The sequence below is a fragment of the Pelodiscus sinensis genome, chromosome 2, assembly GCF_052426305.1.
Source record: "Pelodiscus sinensis isolate ZL-2025 chromosome 2, ASM5242630v1, whole genome shotgun sequence".
In the NCBI taxonomy this organism is placed as follows: Eukaryota; Metazoa; Chordata; order Testudines; family Trionychidae; genus Pelodiscus; species Pelodiscus sinensis.
In genome coordinates, this window is record NC_143053.1 from 195448173 (window position 1) to 195471815 (window position 23643).

General features: G+C 39.5%; 1 protein-coding gene across 7 annotated transcripts in view; it reads left to right on the forward strand.

Moving 5' to 3' along the window:
* The window catches only part of TBC1D5 (TBC1 domain family member 5), a 525247-nt gene that overhangs the window by 71926 nt on the left and 429678 nt on the right, over window positions 1-23643 (forward strand). For 6 of the 7 annotated variants that reach the window (XM_075922103.2, XM_075922104.2, XM_075922102.2 and 3 more), the window contains one exon: window positions 349-418. The exons of the other annotated variant lie outside the window; for it this stretch is intronic. The gene's annotated coding sequence lies outside the window, so the exon portion shown is untranslated. The remainder of the gene's footprint in view (window positions 1-348; window positions 419-23643) is intronic. 7 annotated transcript variants of the gene reach the window in all.

A 23643-nucleotide genomic window follows, 5' to 3' on the forward strand; every position in this document is an offset into this window, starting at 1 on the left:
TGGATCTGTTGACAATTTGGCGAAAGATGCTGATTAATCAAAGCTACAAAACTTTTATTGGGTAAGCTTTGCCATAGAGGTTGACTGGCTGAATAGTTAGGTTACTAGCCCAGGCAGAGGTATTCAAGTCCCTTCTCTCCCTGATTGGGTTGGAAAAACTCTGTTCTACACAGGAGAAGAGGAGACCCGACCTGGGTTTCCTACATCCTAGGTCAGTACCATTGCTGCTAGGCAATAGTGTGGTACGTTCATGTATTTTCATTCCAGGCTGCTTCTTGGGAGTGACTAGAATATATGCTGGTCTTGCTTACATGAAGCTAAAATCTGCCATTATATCTTTAACTTTAGGGTGAAGAAGGGACTGAGCACATTTCCTGAAGTGAAGCAAGATTTTTTTGCCTCATTTGGTCTGGTCTTGGTAAGGTGAAACTCTGCTTATAGTTACATTTTTTATTTATAAACACTGAATTATAGGATAATTATACTGTTGCACATATGGCTTTTATTATAAATAATAAAAATTTACTTTAAACACAAATGAAATAAGAACATTTGTCAGTAATTACAGTAATAGAAGATTTCTCTTTTTAAAATGTGTCATTGGTATGTTAAACTTGGCCACAGCCTGTGATAAGGAAAACATCTGCTATACTAAGGTGTATTCTTTATTAAATATATTTGTTAATGTAAAAGCTATTTTGGATTTCTGCAAATACATTAAATGGTAAGTAGCTAATTGTTTTAAAGACCAGAACAACTCCAGTTACCTGTCATAACTCAAGGTCACTCTTAAATTGGACTTAACTTGCTTCTCTGTAGCTGGGATCCTTCTGATATTCCAATACTGTTTAGAAAACATTGGTACTGGACTAGTTACTGAGGTATTAAGTAAAAACTACTTGGAGTGAGAACACTCTAGGAACAGCCTTCTTCCAATAATTGACACTTATTTTAAAAATATGAATGCATAAAATTCTCTAGGCTTTGTACATACACCAAGCAGACCCTGAAGAATACAGCAGAGTAGCAGCCACATGGGCACATACTCAGACTTTGTTATTCCACCATTGTTCTGTTTGTAATGATTCCATACCTGTGAATCCCTTCTTCTAACAAAATAAACTAAACATACTTCTCAGAAAGTAAAGAGCATGGGAAAAATATTCTGTTTTATACAGCTTGTTAAACCACCCTCATCACCACAGTATCTGAGCATCTACCAGTTTGACTGCAGCTTATGGGACACAAGAGAGTTCTGAATGGCAATGCTAATGTCTCCACACTATTCCACTCATTTGCTGGGCCTCACATTTTCCCTAGCAGAGACATGTTCTTGGTATGTGAAGGTGCCTTTTCCCATTGGCTACGTCTACACTGGCACCCTTTTCCGGAAATGCTTAAAACAGAACAGTTTTCTGTTATAAGTATTTCTGGAAAAAGAGCGTCTACATTGGCAGGATGTTTTTCCGGAAAAGCCCTTTTTCCGGAAAAGCGTCCGTGGCCAATGTAGACGCACTTTTCCGGAAAAAGCCCCGATTGTCATTTTCGCGATCGGGGCTTTTTTCCAGAAAAGACTACTGGGCTGTCTACACTGGCTCTTTTCCGGAACAGTTTTCCGGAAAAAGGACTTTTGCCTGAGCGGGAGCAGCATAGTTTTTCCGGAAAAGTAGCTGATTTCTTACAGTAGATCGTCAGTGCTTTTCCGGAAATTCAAGGGGCCAGTGGAAACAGCTCGCAGCTTATTCTGGAAAAGTGGCTGCTTTTCCGGAATAAGTGGCCCAGTGTAGACACAGCCATTGCGTATTGGCTCCTTAGTATTCTTAGTAAGATTGATTATATAAACACTAATTGGTATTAATTGTCATGGTGGTTTAAATGAATCACTTCTAAATTAGGATTTCTAGTTGAATTTTTAAATTGGCCTTTTAAACATTTATATATTTATTCAAATTTAGAAAAAGACAGTTATTTATCTTGTTTGGACAATCTATTAAAACACAATAAAATCAATACAACAATATGAAAAGAGAAATACAGTGGAGCCCCATAATCACAATAGCTGAATTGCCATATAGCACAATTAAATTGCAAAGATTACTGTCAGCCGACGGTCAGGGCAGTGTGTGTGTGTATGTTTCCGAGAAAAGGTTTAACGTCCGTGCCTTTACTGCTAGGACCGGGGTCCCATCGCAGAGGGTGGCCAGCAGGCCAACAGACGCCCCGTTATATAGGAAGAGCTTATTACATCTTAGATTTCAGCTGCTAGAATTTCATAATTCCTTCGCAGCGGGCAGCCTTGAGGAAAGACTGAAAGATGCCCCAGTGGGTCCTGTCACCTGGGAGTGACACAGATCCAAACGCCCAAGCTCTCCCTATATCTGTCCCTTTATGACCGGCTGAAGTTCTTTTAAATTGTGCTTGGTTCTGTTACAGCAACTGAAGGAGGCAGGTTAAAACTTAAACAGTTACAGGTTTATTTGAGGAAGCTTATAAATCATATGGTTACAATGGCTATTGCTCTATTTCTTAACTATTAGCAAAATATAGGTCTTAAAAATGGTTACAAAGAAGATAAAGATAGAAAAATAGAAATAATGGTACCAAGTAACAGCTTACTCTTTCTATGTGTACACTTAAGACAGAGGACCACATCCAGGTACCATTTTTACCCCCTTCTGTGCCTCTCGACTCCAGCATGTCAGGCCAGGGCCGGTCCCTCAATTCCTAGGAAAGACGAAAATACGAGGTGGGCGTCCCCATAGAACCTCGGGAGGTCAAACACCTAACCCGACCAGCAGGTAGAGGGTAGAATGACACTCAAAGTGAGTGTGTGCTGGGCCCATCTTTTATAATCATGGGGTCACGTATTTCTCTTTCTTATCTTAATTGCCAATTGATGCTGGTCTGTCTGCTGTGAGACCAGTTCTTACAAGGGAGTTGTGAACTTAATTTACACTTGTAAGAGAGATTTGAGATGATTAAATTTTGAAGTACAGGACATTGTTTTCTCAGTGGGAAATTCCTCTTCCTGGGACTGTGTGTGTTCGAATCAACATAGGTGCCAGCCGCAGCCTCGAGGCCAGCTTATTGACTTAGCTACTCTCTATCCACATATCTGTGTTTCAGCTTCTCAGGATCAGATGAGCCAGCATAGACTATGCTGATATTATTGCTCCTTTTCTGTCCTGTGCTTCAGAGAGGCAAATAAGATGGATAATATGGAGGCAGGCTGTCTGGCCACAATTACCCACTTTTTCTTATATATCATCTCTTGGAGAATACTCGTTTCCTCAAACTCCACTGTAAAAACATGAATGTATACAGACAAACAGATTTTGACTATTTTGCACCATAAGTGGAATGCATTCTGAAAGTAACTTTCAAGTAACTAATCTTCTCCCTTATGTGTTGAGATGACGTGCCTCCTTAAATCTTACTGTCGTAGTTGAGGAGCAGAGAGAGGATCTCTGACAGGAATAGGTTAATTTTAATTTAATTCCACCTGGAAACCAACGAGCAGCCAGTGTGGCTCATGTAGTACTGATTGAATATGTAGTTGGACAGTCTGCTTAATTAGCCAACTCTGTGTTTTGTATCTTTTGAATGAATTTCCATTGTAGCTCCAAATTGAGCATTTTAGAATAATCCATCCTTGATGTACAAGGTAGGTGAGTGTGATCTTATATTGGACCAAATTCTGTTGGTGAGGGACAGAGATCTTCAAGTCTGGGAAACCTACTCAATGTCACAGCTAAATACAAGTTGGAAGAGGTTGTTTTGCATAGGTAATTAATACATATTTCAAGGGATCGTTTAAGGTGAAATGATGACAGGGATGAAAGACACAGCTTCATGAGCAAATACTTTTTGCATTTTTGTCTAATTTTCTGTTATTTGTAATAGCAAAAATGTACATCAGAAGCAGAAAGCCTGCTAAACGAGTAGATGAGCTATTGGATGATCACGATGCTAAAGGAGCATTCAAAGATAGCAAGTACACAGGGGAGAAATTAAATTAATTCTTTGCATTGGTCTTCATGGCTGAACATATGAGATTGATTCCCAAACCTAAGGCATTCTTTTCAGATGACAAATCTAAGGACTATCCTAGATTGAGGTGTCATTAGATGAGATTTTGGTACAAATTGATAAAACAGTAATAAATCATCAGGACCAGATGGCATTTACCCAACAGTTCTGAAGGAACTCAAATGTGAAATTAGAGTTCTTAACTGTAGTTTGTAACCTATCCTTTAATTTGGCTTCTATACCAAATGACTGGAGGATAGTTAATGAGAAGCCAATTTTTAGAAAGGGCTCCGGAGTTGATCCTAGTAATTACAGGCCAGTAAGTCTAACTTTAGTACTTGGCAAACTGGTTGAAACTATAGTAAAGAACAGAATGGTCATACACATAGATTAATGTAATATGTTGGTGAACAGTTAATTGTAAAGAGAAATCGTGCCTCATCAATCTACTTGAATTCTTTGAGGAGTCAACAAGCGTGAACAAGGGGAATCGAAAGGGTATAGTGTGTTTAGGTTGCCAGAAAGCCTTGATAAGGTCCCTCACCAAGACTCTTAAGTAAAATAAGTTTTCATTAAATAAGAGGGAATATCCTTTCATGAATTAGTAACTGGTTAAAAGATGGATAATGAAAGATAGGAATAAAAGGCCTGCTTTCATAAGGGAGAAATGTAATTAGTGGTTTTCCCCAGGGGGTCTGTGCTGGGACCAATGCTATTCAACATATTCAGAAATGATCTGAAGAATGAAGTAAATAGGTGGTAAAATTTGCGGATGATACAAAATTGCTCAAGATAGTTAAGTTCAAAGTAGACTGTGAAGAGCTTCAAAAGGCTCTTTTAAAACTGGGTGAGTGGGCAACAAAATATTGGAAAAATGTGTTGATAAATGCAAAATAATAGCTATTGGGAAATGTAATCTCAACTATACATATCAAATGATGGGGTCTAAATTAGCTGTTACCACTCAAGAAAGAGATTTTGTAGTCATTATGTATAGTTCTCTGAAAACATCCATACAATGTTCCACAGTAGTCAAAAAAGCAAACAGTGTGTTGGGAATCATTAAGAAAGGGAAACATCATAAGGCAGAAAATATCTTACTCACTTTTCATATTACACCCGCATCTTGATTGTTATAAGCAAATGTGGTTGCCTCATCTCTAAAAAGATATATTAGAATTGGAAAAGGTTCAGAAAAAGGCAACAAAAATGATTAGGGGCACAGAAATGCTGCTATAAAGGAAAGATTAATAAGACTGGGACTTTTCAGCTAGGAAAAGACAGCTAGGGGTGTATTTTACAGGTCCATAAACTCATGACCTGGTGTGGAGAAAGTAAATAAGGAAAAGTTATTTGCTCTTTTCCATAGCACAGGAAGGAGGGGTCACCAAATGAAGTTATTAGGCAGCAGGCTTAAAACAAACAAAAGATAGTATTTCCTTACACAGTGCACAATTACCTGTGGAACTCCTTGCTAGAAGATGTTAAGACTGTGACTATAAAAGGGTTCAAAAAAGAACTAAATAAATTTAGGTTAGGTCCATCAATGAGTATTAGGATGGTCAGGAATGATGTTTTTAACCTCTGTTTGTCAAGGCTGAGAATGGGCAACAGGGGATGGATCAGTTGATGATCAACTGTTCTGTTCATTTCCTCTGGGACATCTGGCATTAGCCATTGTTGGAAAACCGGATTCTGGGTTAGATGGATCTTTGGCCTGACCCATTATCACTGTTCTTATGTTCTTTACACTGAAAGGTGCTTGTCAGGAAATAAGTTGTAATCTAGTTTGTTCATGTTTGTAAACTAGGAAACCAAAATTGGTGGGAAGGTATCTCCAATGGATAGTACAGGTACGATCTTTGCCTTGCATCGGAGTTGCATTCTTCAACCCTCCATCATATTTCTCTTACCTGAACCGAGTTTGTCAGTTTGTTTTTATCCATGCCTGAATCTCCTCCAAACATTTGGAAAGGCAATCAATTCAGTACCAGCATCTGGGTGAGAGGAGATTGAAACACAAATAAGTGTCATTAACTTGCTCAAGATATAACCCACGTTTCATTACTCTCACTCCTCAGAATCATATAAATATTGCTCAAGTGAGAGAACAGGTGGAAGATTATAAACCACCATGTGATTGCTCTTGTGTTGGAAGCACAGTGGTCCAATACAGTCCTACCCTTCTGGGATTTGGTCAAGAGAAAAGAATGAATTCACTTAAGAGTAATGCCATCAGCTTCTGCTGAAGAATGCCTGTTTGTGGTAAATATTTCATAATTAATTGTATTGAAAGCATTTGAAATGTAGAGAAAACCAGCCTGGATACTTCATCTTCATCCATTGATTGCTCATGCAGCAATGCCTCTGGAATAACCCATGTCAATGCTTAAATTGACCGGGGGGAGGGGGGTCAAGAAAATGGGACATTAGATTCTGAGTGATACTGATTTCTCTGACTTTTGCAGGTTTTAAAAAAAGTTTAGGATATGAGTGTCTCTGGGGAGTTTACCCGCTGTCTCTTCTTGAACATTTCCTGTTAAAATATTTGTACAGATTTCTCAATTTTGTGAGAGTCATAAAAGCATCTTTGGCTGTTTTTAACTCTGTTTGCTATTTGACCCTCAAATTCCTATTTATATATGTGCAGGTAGTTTTAATTGGGTAACTATTTCAATTTATCTTACACATTTTGTGTTGTGAAAGGCCTAACATATTTTTAAAGATAAATGACAATATTTTATTGTCCCCAAAATAAATGATTACAACTTTTATTGTGTGAATCATAGTTAGAGCTGTTTCTTCTGATTGATTGATCTTCTCATGTAGAATTTATAATCTAAGCATATAGTAAAAAGGAAAATATAAAACATTTAATGGAAAGCTTCTTTCATTGATATCTAAAAATTACTTTGCAGTTTCAACACATCACCATATGCATACTATGATCCCCATGAGATGGTGGCTTTCATGCTAGCTATGGAACTGAAATAATTTGAACTCCAGTGTGTGGTCTGCATGGCTATTATACTAACAGGAGACCTAGACCCTGATATAGATTTTTAAAATTGTAGGGTTGACAACAGAGGTTTTTATTTTGCATTGTTACTTTGGAGGTGGAAATGCAGAGAACAATGAGTTAATTCTATTGAGGTTTCACCTGTTGGATACTGGCAAACTCAGCTCCTGTGTATTAAAAAAATAAATCCTATACTACATATCTTTGATAAATTAAGATTTTTTTTGTTGCAAGGTAGCAAAAAATCTGTTAAACTAAAAAAGTGAACAGATGAAAGTAAGAAAATTTTTAACTTGTAGATTTTGAATGTCAGCACGACCTGTGTACATTTAAGAAAGGCAGATTTGTCATACAGATATGAAGCTGTTTTTTCCAGACCTCATTGTTGACAGAATCACGCCTACTTCTCCCATTTATTATTATAATAGTCTACTGGATGTTGTATGCTACAGACAAATGAAGGTGTCTATTGTTTTGTTGCATATACTATGTATTTTGTTTCTTTCCTTTGAATTTAGATAGTTATTTGCTCTTTGACACTCATGGAGTTAATGTACAAGAGAAGAAAAGAATGGATTTTAATAATTAAGTGCATTTGAGAGTAATTTAAGGGAGTTTAGTTTTTCCAAATGCAAGTATCCTTAATTAAATGCTGAAACACACCATTGTGATTTACATGCATTTTTTGAGGAATGGTCAGACTAGAAACCTTTGCAGTATGGATTAATTCACTTGAGGTTAAAAAAAATAATCGTGTAGTTACAGTATACAACTGTCAGTTTCCAAAGGAGCTTATCTGAACATTTATTTTTGTCTCTATGCCTATCAGTCTTTCTTTTATTGTATTTTTAAACTTTTTCAAATGCATATTTGGAAAATCTCACTTTTTGGGGTTCAGTCCAGGCCTGTGGGAGGTTGTCAATGCTTATCCTGTAACCCTAAGGGCCATAAAATGTTCTGCTGTTGTAACTCTGTGTAGTTGCTCTTATCTGGCATCCAGGCATGCATTCAGTTTCTGTATGTTGAACAGTCCTGGTTCAACAACTCTGACTCCAGCAGCCTACTTGTTACACCATAGTCACTATGATCTTCCACCAGTCTTGGTTCTTGTAGTCAAGAGACCACAACATAACCCTAGTCTCAAATTTCCCCAGAATTATTTGCCCTGAAATGTCTAGTCCTCTTCTAGATCACTGTGGAATAACACGGTCTGTTCTTTTAAAGAGACAAAAGCACAGAAGCTTGTTGCTTTTACTGGAGTTGATAATCACTTTGGGTACATCTATACTGCACACTTATTTCAAAATAAGCTATTCTGGAATAGTTATTCTGAAATAGATTATTTTGAAATACTGTAGCATGTCTATACTGCAGGGAAGCCTCAAAATTAGTCCGAGGCAGGCTTCCTTAATGTATACCCGCTATTAGAGTCTCAGGAGGCACTGGGGAGGAATAAATTAGAATAGCACTAGTGGAGCATCTACACACACCTTATTTCAAAATAGCTATTTTGGAATAAGTGTTATTCCTCGTAAAATGAGGTTTACAGATTTCAGAATAAGTCATCCGTTATTTCGAAAGTATTTTGAAATAATGGAATGGCTGTGTAGAGGCTCGCATTATTTTGAAATAATGCTAGTTATCTTGAAATAATGGTGCAGTCAGTGTAAACTCACCCTTTAATTCAAATAGAGCATTGGTTTGATCTAGAGTGAAAGTAAAATAAGTGTATTTAATCAAAAAAAGAGAGGTTTTGAGTGAGTTCAGGTATGAGGGATGAAATCCTACAAACAAGTAGGCATGAAAATCACTTTTTATTTAATAAAACATCTGAAAAGTATAGTCTTGGTTCAAGATAAGATTCTTACCACAACTCCTTCCAGCAAGATGACTGACTACACTCTTGATCAGGATCTCCCACAATGTCCAAAAATGCTCACTTCTGTTTTCTTAGGGAAAAGAACTTGAGATCCTTTTTCCCCCTCTCATTTTGTAAATGTGTCTTCAAGTCCAGAGCCTTTGTTGTGAGGTAAGGTGCCATGGAGTTAGATGAAGAAGGTTCTATGGTGGTTTTCCCTGCTGATGCTTTCTATAATGCAAATGGATCTTTTTCTACTGCTTTGCATCGTCAGCCAATGGCCATTTGATTGTGATTGCATATAGATGGGGATGTCAACCTTTCCTTGGACTAGAAAAAATACTGTTCACTCCTTTACTTGTCTGTTTCAAAGACATTTTAACACAATACTTCCGTTATACTTGTTCATTCCTGGAGTGTTTAACATGCATGTACCGTGCAAGAATATTAAAGATGAGCATGTTATTGGTTTTCCAGTGATACCTTAGATTATGACATAGGTGAGTTGGGGCACTGAACAGGGCAGGCCAACTGAAACTCCTACCTAATACCAGTGAACCCCTTGTCCTCTGAAGTGGAATGTTCTTAAATTTGCCAAACATTTTTTTGTCTAAATTTTAGTAGATATTAAGTCCAGTAACTCTTTTAGAACTCATCACTATTTCAGTATATGTGATAATAAATGGGACAAGAGCAGAAAGTACTGTATGTAGTTGATTTTGGTGACAGTAGTAAATAATGCCAAAACTTCCTCTTAAAAACCCATAATAGAAATGGCTAAGATATTATTCATGATAAATATAAATTTGATATGCCCCAAAATGGTGCAGACCTTCTTTTTTATTTGTCTGAATTGAGTTTTGTTACGTATACATCAGTGAAACAGTGTATCTTACAATTCACATTGTATGAGCAATTTAAGAACTTTTAGGACTGCCTATTCAAAATGTGGTCCTTTTGCTTCTGTTTCATGTATGCAAAAATCTATGGAGGATCTTATTTCTGTGTTTATAGGAAAGTTGACCAAGTTCAGAAATCTCTAACATGTAAATATGTTAAAGGTTTGCAGGCTTATTCCTTAACATGTTTGATTTTTAACCCCATTGCAAGAATATTTGATTTTTGTTCTGTGACTCTGTACAGATAGAGAAGGCTTCCTAACAGGGAAAACTGTTACCATTTTATCCATCTTGTCTGTATATAAACTAGTCATGGAAATACTAGTGACCATTTAGTTTCAGCAGTTCCAGATGTGTATCCAGGAAATAGGACTCTAGATTTAATCATCCTGCTAAGTTGTCAGTCATCTATTAAGTTTTCAAGGTCAGGTTTGTTTACAGCATGTGGGTGAAGGTCAGAAAATCAATATTTAATTTTCTTCTATATACAGGAACATGAGAGATGCTCCAGAGGAATAACCTTAGGTGTGTGTTGCACCTAAAGTGGGGGAACATGACGTTTCAAACAAGAATTAGATCAGCTGCACTTGAAACTATGCATTTTCACGTCTTGCCTGTAAGAGAAAATTCAGATTGATTGGTAGTACAGTTTTATTGAAGACTTTCATTTTTGAAATCGGGGGGAATAATTCAAGTTAGATGAGGAGCATACTGAAAGAACTGATCTAAAGTATTCTTATACATGAAAATAGTGATAGAAATGTAGCTGTGTTAGTCTGGTGTAGCTGAAACAAAAAGCAGGACTGTGTAGTGTAGCACTTTAAAACCATCTTGTTAGTCTTTAAAGTGCTACATAGTCCTGTTTCTTATACATGAAAGTTCTTCCTTAAGGGATGGTCTGTTGGAAAGTTGTCCTGCCTTTCCTTTTCTGCTTGTATGAAAGGTTTTCCACTTGCTTTATGTAATGGCGGGCAAAATAATTATTGGCCTACCTTCTTCCCTTTTTTGTTTTGTAAATTTTTCCATTCAGTTAAATCTGCTGAAGTTTTGGAAAATGTTTCCTAGATGTAAAGGTTTATAGTCATTCATACAAAAAAGAGAGTTTTCATATACCTCCTTTTCCTTTAATTTTTTTAGATGCTTTAGCTCATGGCTAAGCTTTTAGGCAAGAGGTGACTGGTTCATAGGTGTAGATAGTTTGGATCTATTTGCCAGCCTTCTTGTGTTGTGTGAAATCTTTGAAGAACAAGATTACTTTGTTCAAAGAAGGTAAATATTTTAGCAAAAATACTCAGTTCTGTGTAAACTGCTGAAGGCTGTAGCTCCCAGGTTGCTAGACTAAGTTGTCTTTGAGATGGCTGTATGTAATATAGATACATTTGGCCCAAATCCACCTGTAAAGCTGTTATTTCTGAAGGAAGGCAACAGTCTCTGGAAGAGGTCCATATGATTTCCAATACAAAAGTTCCTGAAAAAGCAAAATTTCAGGGATTTTTAATTGTCCCTTGATTGGGCTAACACAAATGATTCCTTGCTTAAACTGATACCCAAAAATTTTGTTTCCGTCACTTAAAAGCAAACTTGTGTGCAGCTGGAATACCAAATAGGTATGAAGACATGGCAAATTAGACTTGCTTTAAACAAAACACTCTGGAAGTAACAGAATTCAGTTGTATGTTAAACTGAAGGCTAACATAACCATATCCAGTAATATGGCACCTTTTCAGTCCTACTTTAGTTTCATTTTCCAACAGCGAAAAAGCTTGTGATACGTAGTAAGTGTTTAGAACTTTTCTCCAAAAATAGTATGGTGTTTGTAAATAGATTCTAATAGTGTGACGTAAAATCTCAGCATATTTTTGTGATGTGGACAAATATGGAGTAGTTAGACTGTATACAAAACTGTCTTAATTTCTAATATTGGGATTTGAGTTACTTGAAACTTCACCTTGGTCAAATGGATACGTTAATTGGTTTACTGAAAGAAACATTAACTGCTTTATCTTTTAGATATTGCATTATTAGGTTGATGTATCAAAATGTTAATGTGAAATAAAGTGAACAGGCGGCATAACACACATAGTCACACTTAGCTTTAATTTTGTAGTCTAAGCCATTGGTTTCCAACCTTTTTGATACCAGGGACTGACAAACCCATTCACAAACTTTTGATGGACTGGCAATATTTGTGCATCTGTATATCCATAATTTGCATAACGAATATGCAAATATTCAAACAAAATGTTACTGGTCCACCAAAAGCCCCGGCCTCCAGAGTCCTCCAGTGCCAGCCCTAACCTCTAGAGCACCCCCCCCACCCCTCGACTATCTTCTAGTGCCAGCCACTGACCCCGGAATTCCCTGAATTGAACCCCCCTAGTGCTATCCTCCCACCCCTTAGAGCCCAGCACCACCAGATCTCCCAGTGCCAGCCTCCTGTTTCCAGAGCCCCACTGCACCCAACCCCCTCAGCACCTCCCCCCTGTACCAGTCCCCAATATTAGCCCTGTACCCAAAGTTCTGCAGCACTAGCCCTGCCCCCCTCACCTAACCCTCTGTCGACTGCCAGCTGAAGACTGCTGCCTGGGTCACGGCTGCTCTAAACTTACTGTGCCCGGTTCCACACAGCCCTCCCACCATGTAGCAAAACATTTTTCCATGGCTGGGAAGAGACCCTGGCCTGACAGGCCTGGCGACAGCCCAGCCCCTGACACCTACATGGGATTGGCAGAATCTGAAGCACAGGCAACAGGAGTGGGCACATGTTTCTGATGTTTTTCAAGAGTTCCTTCCAAGGCAGTTAACAGTCGGGGCCTAGAGGTGCAGGGTCACTCAGCCTGTGTGTGTTTCGGGCTTGCAGCACCCACCCAACAGTAGGGCAGTACTAGCCCTCCTGATGCCCGCCGGTTTGAGACAGGAAGTTCAGCTCCCCCCCTACTACTCTGACCAATGCTGCCACCCTGGGATGTTGGGAAGTGGCCAGACCCATGGTGCAGGCCAGAGCCGGGAGGGGAGACCCCACAGGGGAAGCTGGGCCCTGCTGGAGGAGGGGTGGAAATCATTGACACCCAGCGCGACTCCCTGTGGTCTCTGTAACCTGATCTTTCTCGGGATGCTCATGACCGCGAAGGCTCTGCTCCCTTGTCCGAAACATGATGCTTGCAATGGAAAGAACACAGAGCAGCTGACGACCACACAGCCCTACCAGCTGGACTGTGTGGCTGCCGCCGGAGCTGGAACTGGGGCCATTGTGAAGTCCCAATAGGGATAGCCTCACCATGGGCTGGCTCCAGCTACGGCACACTGGGGCAGCTCGCAGCTCCACTCATTGTTGGAGGAGAATTTTTAGTGTGTGTGCAGGCACTCACCGTAAAGGGAACGGAGCTCCTCTGGGGAGGAGGGGTGGCACTCATCACCTGGGGGGCGTGGCCTGGCAGAGTGCTGTGGCCGGCAGGAAGGTGTTAGCAGTCCACCACTGGTCTGTGGACCGGTGGTTGGGAACTGCTGATCTAAGCTTGGAGCTTTTTATTTACTTGTTATGGTAACTTGAACTGATGGAATTACAGAACGTTAAACTTTAACAGATTCAAAATATGATGAACTCTATGAAAATACTGTAATTATGTATATTGAGACAGGGAAGTCACAAAACCAAATAATACTTGTGGTAATAGTTTTTGGCTTTAGTGTTAGATCATATAAAGTAAATGTATAAATTTTTAGTAAATTTATAAATTTTTAGTTTATAGCCACAAAAGCAAAGGATGGTTTATTCAGCTAGACTCGAATGGATTCCAACAATTTATATTGCAGGAATTTAAATATTACTGGATTGCTTTTAATAACAATTCTGTGTTCATATGGTATGAGTTTAATTAATTGTTCAGTCTCATCTCAAACCCAGCCGCCTGACCCTCCAGCCACCACTCCCCTCCCACAGCTGGGAACTAGAACCCAGGAGCTTTCAGCTTCCCCTTCTACCAACCACTAGGCCTTTATGTGGTCCCTGCACAAGGGATGTGGGCATCAGCATGTCTCACTCTTCCAGCCCATTTTCTTCTGGGTAGTGTTTTAGGCTGCTTCTTGCCTTGGAGTATCAGCACTCCCTTACCGCCGGGAGCTTCCTCTGGCTCCCTCAAATCCCAGCGTCCCCTTACCCTTTTGCTAGCCATCTGATCCTTCCCCTCTGCAGCCTGTCTGCATCTCTAGCCAACATGCTGATCATATGCAAGGCTGTTATGTTGTCAAAAATAATTGGCATATTGACTTTATCCGAATGCGTTGGTGAACCCGAGATACTGGATTTAGAAGAGATTTCAAGTAGAAGATAGCTTCCAGCACAGTGCACTGAGTATGAGGTTTAACTGATATGTAAAGGAATATATCAAATCTTACCTTAAGTGCATTTTAGCCTAATAGATAAATAGATAAGATAAATAATTTTCTTTGAGTGATTTGGGCATTCAGAGCAATACTGCGGATCACCTATTAAAGCTGATAAAGCATTTTTAATGAGCAAAGAACTGATTGTGAAAGATCCTTTAATCCCTGACGAATTTTTAAAAATTGACACTATTTAAATTTATAGGGGACATCTTGACTCTGTTTTTTTGCTTGCAATATCACTTCAGCTTTGAACCCAAGTTTCGGAATATATATTTAATTCATATTTTATCTTGTGTTCCATTAAATTATACACTCCCCCCATCCATTGGGTCAATTAACCTAAAGTGAGAGTAATGGTTTGGTATAAAATTAACGTTAATTTATTAATCAATTTTATTTATGAATTAGCATCCTAATAGTTACAAATTCTGGTGCTCTGTGATAGCATGGAAAATGAATTCTCCAAATACCTAGTATGGTAGGTAAAGTCACCACAAAATATATCAGGTTTGGGACATGAATGCACTTTTGTCCCCTCAAGTAGTTTTACAAACACGCAAAAGGAAGTTTTTCTTCACTCAGCATACTGCCAACCTGTGGAATGGCTTGCTAGAGAATATGGTGAGGGGTAGGACTTTAACAGGGTTCAAAAAATAGCTAGATTGATTCATGGAGGTTAGGTCCATCAATGGTTCTTAGCCAGGATGGGTAGGAATGGTGTCCTTAGCCTCTGTTTGTCTGGAATGGATGACGGGGAGGGATCATGTGAGGATTACCTGTTGTGTTCCCTCCCTCTAGGGCATCTGGTACTGGTCACTTTTGTCAGACAGGGGTTGGATGGACCATAGGCCTGACCCAGTATGGCCATTCTTATGTTCTACAATCTGTAAACACGCCTTGTGGAGAATAGGTATAATCTGACAACCTCGATTCTTACTGATTACAATAGAAGTCTTTCCCTTCCCTACTCAGTCAGATCAACTACAGGAAGATGTCTTCAGCTATAGTAGTGGTTACCTCATAAACAATACTATAGAGTTACTAGTTGCTCATAGCTGCAAGTCATTCTCTAGGCATCTTCCTAAATTTTTAAATGTAATTATGCAGTAGACTTCCTTTAACAAATTTTGTGTTCCCAGTAGAGATGTTAGATATTGGGTAATTGAATAATTGAGTAACTGCATGAATTCTTATTGGTTATTCAACTATTCTGTAGTCCCTGGTACAGGGTTGGCAGCCAGTGCATTCTGGCCCCACTCCTGGGGAGCCCCTTGCCACCCTGTGCTGCACCTTCTGTATTGCGGGACTGTATCAGTTTAAAAATCAGCTCCCCATGCATACTGGCTTCCTCCTCCCCTCTCCCCAATTTGCTGCTTCTGCTAAAGAGGCAGCAACATGGGGTAGCCTCAGCCCTTGTCCCTTGGGGTCCGAGCACCCCATGGACAGAGGCTGCTGTGGGTGAAGAAGGGGGCAGGCAATTTGCTGTAAAATAGCCTCTGTCTGCAGTGGCCTGGGTTGGCTGCGGGCAGCTTCAGCCTCTTGTCAGCAGGGACCTGGTACTCCCCATGCACAGGGTTTGCTGCCAGGGCCCAGCCTCTGCCTACAGTGGGCCCAGGCTCGTGGACAGTAGCTGCTCCATGGGATGCGGAGCAGCGTGGGCCCACCATGAATTGAAACTGCTTTGCAGCATCCTCCCCTATCCCCTATGCTGTTGCCTCTGATAGAGGCAGCAAGGAGGAGGGAATGCAAGTAGTCAACAAGATTAACTGATATGCCGAAGCCGATCAGTTAATCGTATAGTCAACTACTTGTTTACATCCCTAGTTCCCAGGCATAATTTTAACAGCTTTTCTTGCCTGTTCCCTTATCTTAGGACCCACCTCCATATCTCCCACTCCAGGTTAATGCTGTCCAGTGACGCTAGAGTTTCTTAAAAAAAAAAAAAAAAAAAAAGTAGAATGACTTGTCTTGTCTTTTTTTTTTTTTCTTTTTAAGGATGGCTTCTTCATCCCAGAGGATCCTGCCTTCTACCTATTGTACTCTGATTTAAATCTCCCATAAAGCTACATAATGTACTTAAGGTTGCACAAAGAATGATTAACTTACCATACTACTTTTATTTTGAAAGTTTATTTGGCTTTGTAAATTAGTAGGTAAAAAAATCTCAAAGTGCTGGAGATGAAATAGTTCAATAAGAAGGGAAATGCACATTTTCTGTTATAAGCACTTTACTTTTCTGCAATTGTATTAAGTGTGTAATTATTTTTCTACTTGTTGTGCATTAGGGTTTTCATACAGCTAGCATTTTATGCTCCCTGATGGAACATGTATCTAACACAGAGGTTTTCAAACTGTGGGGTGTGGAGGAATGTGGGGGGAGAAAAGCTGTGATATGGAGGGGCTCAGGCCAGCCACATGTGGTGGGACACGGAGAGGGAGCACGACCTCCACCTCCTGACTCACTTCACTGGACCCAGTTGGACTCAGCCTGTGGATGAGTGTCAATATCCACCACACTGTTTCAGGCAGCCTCCATGAGCCAGCACTGGCTCTGCCAACAAAGACTGTCACATGTGCCTTCTCCAGACCTGAAAACCTGAGGGAAGAGAGGCAGGTGTTGTTTATGGTTTTCTCTGGGTTACTTAGGGGCACAATCCAAAAATATAATTCAAAGTGTGTGGGGAGGGAGGAGGGGGACTTAGCTTAAAGTTTGAAAACTGTTAACTGTTCATGTAACATAATAAACTGTAATCTTGTGTACCCTTTTTATGCATATTGGTTTGTAGTGCCAGCCAGGGGTCAACCAGAAATAAATAAATGAAAAGTCATTCATTAATGCACTATAAAGTTTCCGTACATGGTCCTGTCATTATGCTGAGGAAACTAAATGTGCATATATAATAACACAGATACGGACAGATATTTAACAAATATTGTTCAAGATAGAGCTACTCTGTATTTTCCCAGTTGTGTGCTATGTATCTCCTTTCCCAAATAATTTATAAAAATAGAATCCAAAATGTTTTATAACAAATTGATACTCTTTAAAATGCTATGTTCTTTTTGCAGTTTGAATTATCTTTTATTTCCTTTCAGTTAACTTTATTTTCTAGGTCATTTAATATTTGTAGCAGTTCTTTAGTATGAACTAAAAAGCAACTTGCTGAATATGCTAAAGTAGGTATGGTTGATTTTTTTTTTTTAAACCTGGCATTTAAGTAGACAAGTAAGAATCATGTTTAATGCTGCTTTGATAATAAATAGTACTATAATTGATTGTTGATAGAAACCCTTAAAATACATTTTTATGGTTGAAATGTACTTTGGATAAACAGCATTCAATTTGCCTATTAAAATAATTCAATGTGTATTGTGGTTACTTTGAGTATTAAGGAAGTAGGACTTCTCCAGCAACAGTAATTGGTTGACACTGTTTGACCTTAATGCAAAGCTACAGTATTTAATGAACAAAAGGGGAGAATAAAGTTTTGATAAATAAGGCAATTTTCCTGAAACCTTTAGAAATATGCTTGAAGTCTTTTAGTGTTAGATTGACGGTTTCTTCTTTTGTGAAAAGAATAAGTGAATAATTTAAGGTTATATTTCATGTTTTCGGATCTTCATTCTGTCATATAAATAATAGACTGTTGAAGTGTAGAAGTTTCTGCATTCACAGCTTTAATAGGCCTATATTAGGGATCCTCTTACTCCATTTTTGGGACTTGTAATCCTTTTAGCCCACTTATATTAGAAGGAATGTAATTTTTAATCTGGAGAAGTGGGATGTTCTTAGGTACTCCTTAGTTTTAATTTAGAATATATTTCAATCCTTAAATGCTACATGATTACTTCTTTTAAATGAAACTTTATATTTCCAATCTTCAGTACAACATCACAACGGCTTTAATTATTTTTACTACTTTAAAATCCTGTAAGATATGTAAGATGTTAGGAGAGAGATTTGTCATGAAAATACAACACATACATCCTGGAAACTAAATCTCAATAGGAATTTCTGATTGTTAAATGAGAAGACTCCTACTGAATGCATTGAGCTTTTGATCAATCTCGTTTTTCATCAGTTAGGCTACATCAACACTGCAGGCTTCTTTCACAAGAACTGTTTGCGCAAGAGTGCTTCCACACTGCCATGTGCTTTTGCACAAGAGCATCCATGGCAGTGTGGATGCTCTCTTGAGTAAGAAAGCTCTGATGGCCATTTTACCCATAGGGGTTTCTTGCTCAAGAAACCCCTGTTGCCCTTCCTCACTGCCTTCTTGCACAAGAGCTCTTATTCCTCATGGGGAGAGGAATAACTCTTGTGCAAGAAGCCTTCTGTTCCGACACTTTACTGTAAATTTACTTGCGCAAGAACACGCATGCAGTGTAGATGCTCCGCAAGTTTTTGTGCAAGAACAGCCATTTTTGCGCAAAAAGCCTGCAGTGTAGATATAGCCTTAATGTTTCAAGATTGTTTAAAGTGTTTAAAAGATGATACCCTCTTTTGGAGACTTGGGACTTAATCAAATTTTGATAAGCTAGAGATGAAACTTGTTTGGATAGGGGTTTGTTACTTTATTTGATGAAAAACAAGATGCTTATGCATTACATGTATAGTTTTGGCGGCGAACGGGGGGAGTAGCTGGTCACTAGTTAAACAAAGGAACAATAAGCAGCCTCAGGCTACTATGTGTTGCATCTAAAATAAGAACTATTAAGAACATATTTTAACCGAGATGGGTCATCACTTGATAGCTGGAAAATAGTTTGAGAACTTTCTCTTAATGGAATGAAAAGTATTTATGTAAGATATTTATATTGTTCAGTCTCATTCTTGTTCTCTCTGAGTGTGTGCACACTATTTATAATCATTTTATAGTTTAGAAATGTGTCTGTCCATCCATCTGTGAATCTGTTCAACTCCTAAATGGTAAGAGCTAGAACTACGAAATTTGATATGCAGTTTCTTCTTATTATAACCTAAATAAAAGGTCAGGGTTTGGTTTCGCCAGGATAATGGGATATTTATGGAATTAAATTTTCTCATAATGGAAAGGGAGAGGTCTGGTAGGAGGGAGTTATACTGCAGAATGACCACAGGTAGGAACCAAGGGGCCAGAGATGGGAACCAGGACAGCTATAACTCCTTGGGCCAACGGGGGGAAGGGGTAGAGAAAGAAAGAGCTATCTATTGTATATTTCAGAGAGTTTATGTATCTCTGTGTCTCCAGCTAGAGGTGACAAACCAGAAATCAGATTTATAAATTTTTCACATCTAATTGTATACATTTTATGAGAAATTATATGATTGTTAGTGTTCAAGTATCCCAGTCTGTATTAGGTGCCATTGTATTAGGCCCTGAATGAATACAGAGTAGATCAGTCCTTGTTCAGCGTTGACTTGTTATATCCTTTAAGAAAGGATATAACAAGTCTGTCAAACAAATGGTGGAAATTCAGCTACCAGACTACTGCACAAACAACTAAGGGAAGTAGGTGGGTAGCCTTCTATGGAGAAAAAATGGGTTAAGAACTATTTAGAAAAGTTAGACATAACAGAAATCCATGGGACTGGATTTAATACATCTGAGGGTGCTGAGGGAGTTGGTTGATACGATTGCAGAGTCATTGGCCATTATCTTTGAATGGGAAAAGGCAAATGTAATGCCCATCTTTAGAGGGGGGGGGGGGAAGGAAAGGAGGACAATCCCAGAGAACTACAGACTGGTCAGCCTCACTTCAGTCCTTGGAAAAAGCATGGAGGGGGATCCTTAAGGAATCTGTTTTCATGTACTTAGAAGAGAGGAAAGTGATCAGGATTGGTCAACATGGATTCACCAAGGGCAAGTCATGCCTCTATGACAAGGTAACTGGCTCTATGAATATGGGGAAGGCGGTGGACATGATACACCTTGACTTTAATAAAGTTTTTGACTATATTCTTGCGAACAAGTTAAGGATATATGGATTGGATAAATAGACAGTAAGGTGTATAGAAAGCTGGCTAGATGGTTGGGCTCAACGAGTAGCAGTCAACAGCTTGATGTCTGGTTGGTGGTCGGTATGAAACAGAGTGCCCCAAGGTTTGGATCTAAGGCTGGTTTTAGTCAACATCTTTATTAATTACCTGGATTGCACACTCAGGAGATTTGCAGGTGGCACTAAGATGTGGGGAGAGGTAATTACATTGGAGGGAGGGATAGGGTCCAGAGTAACTTAGGCAAATTGGAGGATTGGTCCAAAAGAAATCAGATGATGCGCTTGGAACAGAAGAATCCCAAGCACTGTTAAAGGCTGGAGACAGACTGGCTAAGCAGCAGTTTGACAGAAAAAGACCTGGGGATTATAGTGGATGAGAAGCTGGATATGAGTCAAGTGTGCCCTTGTAGTCAAGAAGGCTAATGACATATTAGGGTGCATTAGGAGGAGCATTTCCAGCAGATCTAGAGAAGTGATTATTCCCCTTTATTTGGCACTGGCAAGGCCACATCTGGAGTATTGTGTCCAATTCTGGGCCCCCATTATAGAAAGGATGAGGATGCATTGGAGAAAGTCCAGCGGAGGGCAACCAAAATGATTAGGGGGCTGGAGCACTTGACATATAAGGAGAGGATGATGGATTTGGGCTTATTTATAAGAGAAAAGTGAGAGGGGATTTGATAGCAACCTTTAACTACCTGAAGGGGGGTTCCAAAAAGAGTGAAGAGAGGCTGTTCTCAGTAGTGACAGATGACAGAAGGAGGGAACAGTTATCTCAAGTTGCAGTGGGGGTGGTCTAGATTGGATATTAGGAAAAACTATTTCACTCGGAGGGTGGTGAAGCACTGGGATGGGTTACCTAGGGAGGTGGTGGAATCTCCATCTCTAGAAGTTTTTAAGTCATGGCTTGACAAAGCCCTGCCTGGGATGATTTAGTTGGTGTTGGTTCTGTTTTGGGCAGGCGTTGGACTCGACCTCCAGAGGTCTCTTCCAGCCCTATGATTCTATTATTTTAAATTCAGGAGGAAGAACCAAGTAATAAGCACAAATGACTACTACAGTGTGCATTAATCATTTACATTTTGCTTTTTAATGTTATAAGGCAGTGCCTCTCAAACTTTTTATTCTGGCAGTTTCTTTCACACTGCAAGTCTGAGTGCTACTCCCCTTTATAAATTAAAAACACATTTTTATATTTAACACTATTTAAATGCTAAATTTATAACCCTGTTTAAAATGAATTTGCCATTTCTCACTGCTTTTAAATTGACTTGTGCACATTTTTATGGAGTTGTTAGAAGCAGAAAATATATTTTTTTAAAATGATTACTGTTTACTACTAAGAGGAGGCATGAAGATCAATATCACAGCAGACTTACTGCCTGTTGTCACTCTTACTTCTGTGCTGCTGGGGGTGGAAGGTGCTGCCTTTAGAGCTGGGCAGCTGGAGAGAGGTGACTACAGGCCATGTGCTCAGCTCTGAAGGCAACATTGATATCAAGAGCTCAGAGCACAGAGCTGCAGAATTAAGGATGGCAAGCCATAGTACACCACCTTTATTTCCGCATAATATTTTAGCTTTGTGCTGGGAGGAGTGGCCACAGGGGTGTGTGGCTAAGGGAGATGTTGAGGACACTTTAGACTCTGTAAATCTTTCCCAGTGCCAGTCCTCCCTGTGTGTCTGGCTGTTAATTTATGAAATACTTTCTTTTGTTGATCTCAGTGTTTTGATTGGTCCGTGACTTTAATGTAAGGGTAGCCTTGGGGCAAATGGAATGGAAGGTGAAATTCTATTTTGGCACCTGTTGTTTGGAACTGGATATCTACTATGTATGGGGCTGATAGCCTGTGATCCCCTCAGGGGACACAACACCCTACTTGAGAACTCTTGCTATTAGGTATAAATAAAAAATCTGAAAGCCCTTTTCCGGAGTATCTCTTATTCCTACTTGCAAGTAGGAAAAGGGCTTTATTCCGGAGGATCGTGCCAGTCTAGACGCTGTTTTCCGGCTTTTCCCCAAGCCGGAAAAAAAGCGGCAGCCATGTTTATTTAAATCCCCCGCGGATTTCCCTATTCTGACTTGCCTGCTTTGCATGCCGCTTCCGGAGAAGGGGCCAGTCTGGACGTAGCCTTATTGTTTTACAATTAATACTAGTTTTTCAAAGTTTGTATTCAAAAGGAAGTATTATTCACTAGACCCGTGGTCCCCAACACGGTGCCTGCGCCCGCCAGGTGCTCGGGGCTGGCCTGGCCCCGGGCACATGGCGCACGGTGAGCGCCGGCCCCGGGCGCGCGGCGCTTGGCGGGGGGAGGGAGCGCCGGCCCCGGGCGCGCGGCCCTTGGAGGGGGCACCGGCCCCGGGCATGCAGCTATGAGGAGGGGCGCCCCTGGGCATGCAGCTATGGGGGGGGCTGCCCCCGGGCGCGCAAGTGTCCCCGCCCCCTGGCGCCCGGCGTGCGAACGGCCACGCCCCCTGGCGCCTGACAACCTCAAAAGGTTGGGGACCACTGCACTAGACAAATAGGACCAGACTTTTTTACTGGTGTTTGGGTATCCAAATACGCGCAAAAGCACCCAGTAGGATTTTTAAAAGTACTAATGTGTGTCAGGCCCAGGTTTTCTGATGTAATAATTGTGCGAATAGAAAAGTTGTGGTTTTCTTCTGAAAAACATTGTTTACCATTCAACAGGATTATATTTTCACTTGTTTATAAAGAACTATAGAATGGGTGGTGTTTAAATATACTTATATTATTGATATACTTGTTCACACTTATAGTAGTGTACATTTATAAACGGTTTATGAAGGGATAAGTAACAGTAGATATTTTCATAATCCAATCACTGAAAGGTTTGATGAGAATTATAACAATTTGTGTCTTTTTTTGACCGATATATCCATCTGTAACACATACAACTCAATGTAGAATGTGGCTGATAAAATCTGTATAGTAGAAGTATTTGAGGATTTATAACACAAAGGGAGAGAATCATGATACTACAAAGATATAGCTTGAAACAGAGGAAAATAAAAGTTTAGGTTTAATTTTAGGGAATATTTCTAATGATGGAATTTCCTAGACATTGAATAGTCTCCCAAGAGATGTAATGGATCCATCACATGTATTGGGCAAAATACTCTATATAAAATGTTTTATTTCTTTTGTTAGGTATATATTTATTTATTTAATCAATCAATCACATAAACTGTTGCATCATTTCTACCTCTTAATTTGTGATTCTTTTGTAATTTGGTATGAAATATTTATCTTATCAGAACCAGGAAGTTAGGTATGTCTAATGTTGTTTCTATTGTATTAATAGATTCTAAGGCTAGAAGAGATCATTGTGATACGATATGTAAGTGTAACCTCCCATGTAACACAAGCTATACAGCTTCCCCAAAAATAATTCGTAGAGTAATTCTTAGAAAAAATCCAATCTAGACTTACAAATTGTTTGTGAAGAATCC